The sequence below is a fragment of the Pinus tabuliformis genome, chromosome 6, assembly GCF_031772625.1.
Source record: "Pinus tabuliformis cultivar Carrire ecotype Pingquan chromosome 6, CPIR1, whole genome shotgun sequence".
NCBI classification, from domain to species: Eukaryota; Viridiplantae; Streptophyta; class Pinopsida; order Pinales; family Pinaceae; genus Pinus; species Pinus tabuliformis.
In genome coordinates this window covers 526,525,091-526,533,760 of record NC_142292.1, presented here as the reverse complement: position 1 = coordinate 526,533,760, position 8,670 = coordinate 526,525,091, and the positions used below count along the sequence as shown (strand labels likewise).

The following is an 8,670-nucleotide window of genomic DNA, read 5'->3' as shown; positions in this document are numbered from 1 at the left end:
ATGTAGTGGGTTATAAGACAACCTAATAACTCATAATAAAAAAATTATGCCATAAAATATTACAACATTAATAATATCTAACACCAAGCTAGAAAATCTTAGAGTTTCAAAATATATGGGTGCTTTGAGGTGTTAATAATCTATTAGAGTTATCAAAGTGCCCAACGCTTTGGTATGGAGGGGAAGCACTGCAGCTTCAAGGCATAATGTGTAGTGGAGGCATGAAAAGTGCCCTCAAGGCCTCTAATGCTATGTGAAGGACCACTTGGAAAAACCATTCCAAGATCAAGCATAAGATACCAATCATTAGGGACAATAACCATAGATGCATCATAATGGACCATACTTAATTGTTAATGGAATAATAATACTTCAAACTGCGATGAACTTCTAATATCTAACTAGAGCATGTCCCATAAAGGTGTTCCCTACATGTGTTAGATATTTATAGATGGTAAAAAATATTAGGTGCTTCTATCCCCTAATGGGAGGTGACATGCCCTTGTTCAACCCTTCAATTCATAGGTTTTCTTTTGATAATGGTAGTAATGGAGGGGAAATTCTTCATGGCTAGGTTCCATGTTCATGGGACCAACTAATGGTGGTTGATCGTCATAACTGTTGTTGGGAAAATCAATTATCTTTTCATTAGAACCAATTGATTACACACACATAGATTTTCTACCAGGTTCGGTCTTTTTATTTCAAGGTTATTGTTCAAAATCTATGCAAGTTGAAATTAATAACTAATATTGATCAATAATGAAATCTCTTCAATATCATGGTAATTTATCAAAACACAAGTTTTTGTAACTCTTCACTCTTTACACAATGAATTCATCACTTTCAAATCCTCAAGTAATTCAATCACTCAACAAAGTTCTAAAATTGAAATCACTCTTGCATACTAAACATCACTCAATGTTAACAATCATACTTGCAAGAAAAAAAAATTGAACTCTAGGAAATAGCTGAATAAACCGCACAAATACAATTGCACACAATCAACAAACTCATTAAATCATTGACTATGCAACATAGTGTAATAGGTATAACAACAATCTATCTAATATTATGTTTCAACAATAACTTAGAAAAATGTTGCAATAATTGAATACAACACACGATCAAGAAAGGGATCGATCAAGGATGTTGGTTGTGACACAAGTAGTCAACATCAAATACTCTACAATTTAATCAATAGTCAGTAACTGCAACACATCGACAAGATTTCGTAAGAGTGACAACTAAACAATATTAAATATAATTTTAAGGGAATAAAAACACACTTCTACATCACCTTACTAACACAACGATCCGCCCTAAAGAGGAAGGCTCTTCCTACTTAGCATGGAGATAGTAATTCACAACTTGCAAGCTAACACAACAAACTATAGTTGAACTACGAACCCACGAAATATTTGTGTTAACTTAGAAAATTATAGATGAATAGTTCTCCAAAAGATGATGGCGTCGCCCTTGCAAGAGGCAAATGATTTAAAAATTGTAGAGCATAAAAACTTGTGAAAAAGACTATTTACTTGATCATAAGGGCTTAAGAGGTTCACATAAGAAAATCACATAAAACTGTAACTTAAGAGGCTCAATCAAAACATAAACAAGACATGAATAAGAGAAAACATGAAGCATCATGACATAGTTGATAACAAAGTTCACTCCCTCCACTGGGTTGCATCTCTGAATTTGCTTGGAAAGGTTGAATCACTTTATTGTCTTTCTTTAAAGAGGAATGTCTACAATGATTTACAAAAAGGATTAAATCCCACAACTGCCTTCTACTACTAGAGATTTCAAGGCCAATACAATGCATACATTTCTAAGAAAAACATCCTCTCTTGAGCTCTCAAGGCTCTGTAAACAAAAGTTTCTTCCAAAAACCCTCTAAACAAGACTCTTTCAAACAAGCTCTCCAAAAACTATGAACAAGCTCTCAAGAAAACTCTCTCCCTTTAAAAAATCTCTCCAACAAACAAAGAGTACATAAGAGAATTTACAACATTTTGAGATCCATAAACAAGGGAGAGAATATCTCCCTAGATCCAAATTGCAAGGAGAGAATAAATCTCTTGATCCATAAAAAGAGTAACCTATGAAATTCTTAATGAGAAAATCTCTCAACTCCACCAAACTCTTCCCTTATCCACATTATTAAGCGAAACAATCCCATGGAAATCTGACCTTCCAACTTGATATTAGGAAACTATTTATGACGTGGATTCTCTCATAAATAAATTTCTATTCACAATTTAAAATGGGAAATACTTGAGCACATTGAACATTTTATGCTCATAAGAAATATTAATCATGAAATTTAAATAATTTCATCTTACCACTCTTCCTTTGAACTTTTCTTTGGCTTAGTACTCTTTGGAAAGTGGTTTCCATGGAGAAAAGTTTTTGTAAACCAAAATCTCAAGAAGATGAAATTGATTCTAATATCAAGGTATTGATTTTTTTATGTAGAATCAGGTATTCAATTACAAAGACGAAAAATCTCCTCTTCTTACTCTTCTTGAACAATGACCTGCAACTCTGCCCTTTATTTGCACTTCTCTGCTATGAGATGTCACACAACATATGTGACAGCCCATGACGAAAATTTTGGAAAAAGGTTGATTTGGTGGCATATGGCCACGTTATTACTTGGCCTATGCCAGGTCAATGTTATTTTCAACACAAATCTTATATGTTGAATGGAGCCCATGGTTGGATGGTATGCCACGTTCCATACCACAGTGCCGACAGGAATATGTCCAAAGGTTTAATCAGATATGTGTGGGTACGATAATTCCAGAGAGTTTGAGTACATGGTAGACAAAGCCACATGTCAGACAGTTCGGTGATACGATGTCCATAGGATAAATTGGTGAGGGAGTTGGTTAACAAATGCGGTGGTCTTTGTTGACCTGATAGAAATTCTTGAGATCATTAGATATCCTTTCTTTAGTTGTTGATAACGAGGTAAAATAACAATAACAAGACAAATAGAACCAATATTAGTTGAGCTTCCTTTGATAGTCCTCCATTCCATTTTTGAAAGGTGTTCATTCTTGTACAATGAAGAGATTGTGAATCCCAATCAAAATCATTTGCAACCTCTTTGTTTGTTGGTTCTTTGGGAAGAAATGAAGATTGGTATGGTTCTACTAAATGTTTGCCAGGATTTTTTTTCGATGGTATCATTAATTACCAGTTGTAGAAGTAAATTGCACCATCGTATGAATATCATGCATGAAAAGGTCACATCAAAATTTGCAAAACTAATTTGCGTTGTGTATGTGTGCACCATTTATATGTTTGGACTATTTATACTAGTGATTTTGGAAGGTGCCACTTATGGCAAAGAAGGTTCATGAATTCCTTCACAAATCTTGACCAAAGCATTTTTTCTTGGTGAAGTTTCTTTTCTTGGTGGTTCAATGAGCATAATAGTTGCTACAACATATTTGACAATTTGGAACTTTTTTTCTGCTACTCTTACCTAGCTTAAGCTACTCTATCCTATTTTTAGCCTAGCATTGCCTAACGTACACTATTCTCACCTACTATAGCCTAGTTTGCTATAACCTACCCTTGCACACTCTAGCCTAACCTACTCTTGCCTATGCTAGCCTACTCTACCTATTAACCAATCTTGGCCTACCCTAGATTATCATACTCTAGGCTAGCCTAGACTAAGCTGTCCTAGCTTACTCTAGCCTAATGTAGCTTAACTTAGCGTATCATAGCCTAGCCTACCCTATCCTATCGTAGTATAACCTACTATAGCCCAGTTGGCCTAGCTTATTCCAACCTACTCTTTCTTATCTTGGCCTAGATTAGACAAACCTACTCTAACCTAGCATAACCTACTCTAACCTAGTCTAACCCAACCTACTCTAGCATAACATAGACTATCCTAACATAACTTAAGTTGGTGGGAAATGATTCTGGTTAAATATTGGGTGTGGGGAGGGGATAAAATCTCTCAAACAACTTATTCAAGACAAGATGGGTATACCAGTCAGTTTTCAAAATTTTATTTATTCAGGGAAAGTATTACAGTGCCTGAGGTAAGTGAGATCCATAATGAATTTCCTTCTAAAGGTGTGATATACAGATTCAATGGGTTCTTGCCCAAATCGGAAGCCCTACATCAATGTATCGTTTCCACATGGACAAAAAATTGTTACATCCACTTATGCTCAAAGGGTTTCTTTATCGTCAAATTCAACACTGCAAAACATAGGGAGTATGCATTACATGAGGGACCATCGTTTTGGGGTAATGCAGGCGTCTTCATAACACCGTGGTTTCCAGATTTCGATGAAATTACCACGGTGGTTTCCAAAATTCTAGTATGTATATGGTTACATAATCTACCTTTGCATTTCTAGCATCATAAAGTATTAGCAAGCATTGGGAATGCCCTTGGAAATTTATAAAAGTAGATGTAAATGAACTCACAAAGAATACCTTCACCTTTGCCAGAATCTGTGTGGAGATTGACCTTAGTAAAGGATTACCAGATTACATCATGTTATATTACAACAATCAGTAGTGGTCGTAACCTCTTGAATATGAGAATATGACCTTCAAATGTCGTCTATGTATTCAAACTGGTCATCTTCAAAATGCCTATCCTCAAAACAGAAAAAAGAGACAACCACAAAAGCCAAAAGGATGAGAGTTTTCTAATCCAAAGGCAGTTGAAATAGAAGAAGAAGAAACTACAAAAAACACCACAAACAACAATGCATCGAATCCTCAAGATGAAGGACACATCAAAACTCAACACTGCATTAGTTCCAATTTATTGAACAACAACAACAAATTATGATGACCACTTCCAAAAAAGAAACTATTGGTACCAAACAAAACAATGCATCATAAAGCTTGGACTCAGACAAAGAAATATTGACAAATATAAACGAATCAGAAAAGTCTGTTGTATCATCCACACCCAACTCTAGTGGTTCAAGAAAAGTGGAAAAAGAGAAAGATTAGAAATAATAGGTTAACTCTCTGATGAGTTCTTATTAATCTTGGTCAACAAGGCCTGCTATTATGCATATGCCTTGAGCATCTACTATATGTAATTTTGTTTATTTCCTTTTAATAAAATTGCGATTTTTCCTGAGGAAAAAAACTAGATGTTATATTTGAATTCAAATTGGAGATTACAAAATATTGTAAATGAAATCAAATTGAAAAGTGTAAATCCCATCTTGGATCCAATTAACTGTGATTGGTCGCTAAAAGAAATCAAATCTCTTTTCACTCTAATTTGACATATCTAAAACTAAATAAATATACACTAACATACAATGTCATCTCAAACACTAAATTATAACCTAATGTAAAAACCACACAACCACACCAACAACAAAACCAAAAGATACATTTCCGATCCCAACTATCGATATATATAACCTAAATTATAACCTAATGTAAAAACCACAAAGCCACGAAAACAACAAAACCAAAAGATACATTTCCAATCCCATTAGCGTTTAACCAATGAACTAAGTTTTGTAATAACTTTCTAAGAGAGTTAAGAAAAACACTAAAGAGAAGCGGAAACTTCCCATTCCCACCTGAATACGAATCCATAGTTAAAAAAAAAATTGTACCATGTAGAGTGCAGTTTAATATATATATCTATATATATATATATATTCATCGATGAAGCTATATTAAAAAAGTCAAAATTCTTGTTAGGCATAGCAAACTTAGACGAACTTCACCATCAGCTGCTTGAAAAAGTCAAGAGTTTGTTAAGCAAAACCTAATAAACAAAGATGATGACTGGCCAATATCAATGAATCCCAGGCAAATGAGCCCATACAAAATACATCTTCAACATTGTATCAGCGCCATCTCCTTTGGAAATGCATCTAACGTGGTAAATAAGGAGGCATTCCACCTAAAGAACCAGCGCCCGACTGCGATGATACTGATACTGCCCAAGCTGGGAACTCTGATATGCATTCAAACCTTGTAGAGCTGTACCATAATCCCCAAGAACAACGGGATTAACACTGCCAGCACCGCCATGCTGAAACCCATAACCCCCCAAGCTCGGGTGCCCTCCATACGACCCTACTGATCCAAGCGAGTTCTGATAAGATGGCGAAATCGCAGGCGCCTGCGACAGCGAAGGTGGATTGAATGAAGAAAGCGAATGATTCAGCCGAGGAAAGATCTGATTCTGACCGGCCAAAATAGCATTAAACGCCTGACTGAACCCGGGAGCACCGCCCTGATTAAAAGGCAATGAGCTGACAAGAACACCCTGTGCTGCCCCGGCCAGTATCGAACCCGCGCCGTGGGTGAGCGCCAGGTCATTGGGGTGTAGAGTGCCAGTAACAGGGGTATGCGTGCTCCTCTGCTTGCTACCCTGTGCTGCCCGTTTGCAGTTCATGGAATGACCTTCTATACTTTTGTTCGGCTCCTCCAAAGCTTTCTTAGCACCCTCAACCGTCTTGTAAATGAAAAGTGCAAAACCTCTGGACTTTCCCGTCTGCTTATCAAACCCTAACGGCCCTTCCTCTACTTCCCCGTATTTCGAAAAAAAGTTCAACAATTTCTCCGCCGCAATATCGGCCGGAACGTTGCTCACATAGATTTTCCGCCCAGTGGTCTCGGTGGGAGGGTGCGCTGGCGCCGGGCCAGCGGACGCCATCTGGCAAGCAATCATCCTGCTATCGATTTTCTTGCTGGGCTCCTTCACGGCTTTCTGCGCACCTTCCATGTGCATAAATGTCACGAATCCGTAACCTTTCGATTTGCCGGTGCTCTTGTCCATGATGACAGTGCATTCTTCAAGTTCGCCGTATTGGGAGAAAACGGACTTCAAAGCCTCCGACGTAGTGTCCCAGCCGAGGCCATGCACGAAGATTTTCCTGTGCGCCGGATCCTTGTCAGCGAGTTTTCGAATATTTTCTAGAAGCTGCGCGTTTTTTTAGCGTTCTCAGAGATGATGTACATCAGCTGTTCCTTGCTGAAAGGCTCCAGCAGCTTCTTCAAGTCTTCTTCGTCTTCCTCGACTTCGGCTTCGTTGCTACCATCGGCTTCAGAGTTTTCACTTTCTTCATCTTCTTTTGCCACGGCTATATCTTCTTCGTCTTCCTCGACTTCGGCTTCGCTGCTACCATCGGCTTCAGGGTTTTCACTTTCTTCATCTTCTTTTGTCACGGCTATATCTTCTTGTGCTTCTTCTTCCACCTCCACCTTCCTCTTCTTCGCCATTGCCGCCCTAGCTCAAACTATCTTGCTTCCTCGGTCCTAGCTCAATCTGTTTTGCTTCCTCAGCCTCGCACCCTTTCGATGAACACTTAATCTTACAGCACCTTAAAACCCTAGAAATCTCTGACCGAATATAACCAGCCAAAGAATCCACTGTCTTTTATAATGAAGTTTTACATCATTCAGCCTCGCACCCTTTCGATGAACACTTCAAAATTCAAATCTTACAACACCTTAAAACCCTAGAAATCTCTGACCGAATACAACGAGCCAAAGAATCCACTGTCCTTTATAATGAAGTTTTACGCATACATATATAGCTTACAATGATTGTTTATCGAGTTGGGTAAATGTCAAGTTATAAATAGTTTCTAATAGGTATAAATATTTAACACTTATACGTAGGCTACAAGAAATTTAAAAATAACAAAGGTTGAAATAATATAAAGTCTGGTTTGTGTAAACATTTAAATGTCAACTCAATTAATAATAAAAATGTAATTTTAAAATTAATTTATTATATTTTGATTTTGTATTAACTTGTGAATAGATTTTGTTAGGGCCAATATCATCGCTTATCAATACCACATGCCCAAAAACCATAACTTATTTCACAATTAATTGATTATCAATTAGGTTTAATCCTTATTGTTCTTTTAATATTTTTCCTTTATTTAATATAAATAATTAATTTGAATAAAAAAATTATCTAATTTATTTAGTGATTAATAATCCTTATTTATTAATTTATTCTAGTTCATACCATAACACCTCATGGCTTAGAACTATTATGGGATCATCTATTTTTTAGAATATTATTCCTATTTGGTTATATAAAAATAGGACCGATAATAAAATTAACCAATTACTTATTTATCGAATAAACATAATATTTTGTTCCCTATATTATTATGACTTTATTTAATTTTTATTATTATTAGTAAAGAAAAATGAGGGTAATTAATTATTTGGTTTATTCTTCCTAATTCAAAATTTTCATTTAGATATATTTAGGTGCATATGAAATTAAATAAATAAATATATCTAACTAATTAATTAATGAATTAACTAAAATTTCCCTAATCCCTGGACCAGTCATATATAGATGTTGCCTTGTCAATTGTACCCATTCCCTGTGGTCAATTATAGCTATTTTTTTCTAGGCATTTGAATGATGTTTCTCTCTATTTAACCTATGCGACCTGATTCTTCATCTTGTCATGACGATGAACCACACTTGTTGGTTCGAAACACGTCGACAAATGAATTATGATGTGATTATCGCCAAAAACCTGTCTTAAAAATCAAAATATTTTATAACGATATGCTTCTTAACAATTGATATTCACTCTCGCTTTACCATGGATATTATTAACCATCATAGATCCATCTTAACACAGGATCTATCAAGTGCCGAGAGGG

At 36.0% G+C, this 8,670-nt stretch overlaps 1 pseudogene; it reads right to left on the bottom strand.

Annotated features, from left to right (window-relative positions):
- Positions 1 to 5,897: 5,897 nt before the first annotated feature.
- On the bottom strand, positions 5,898 to 7,251 carry LOC149259611 (UBP1-associated protein 2B pseudogene; annotated as a pseudogene).
- Positions 7,252 to 8,670: the final 1,419 nt, after the last annotated feature.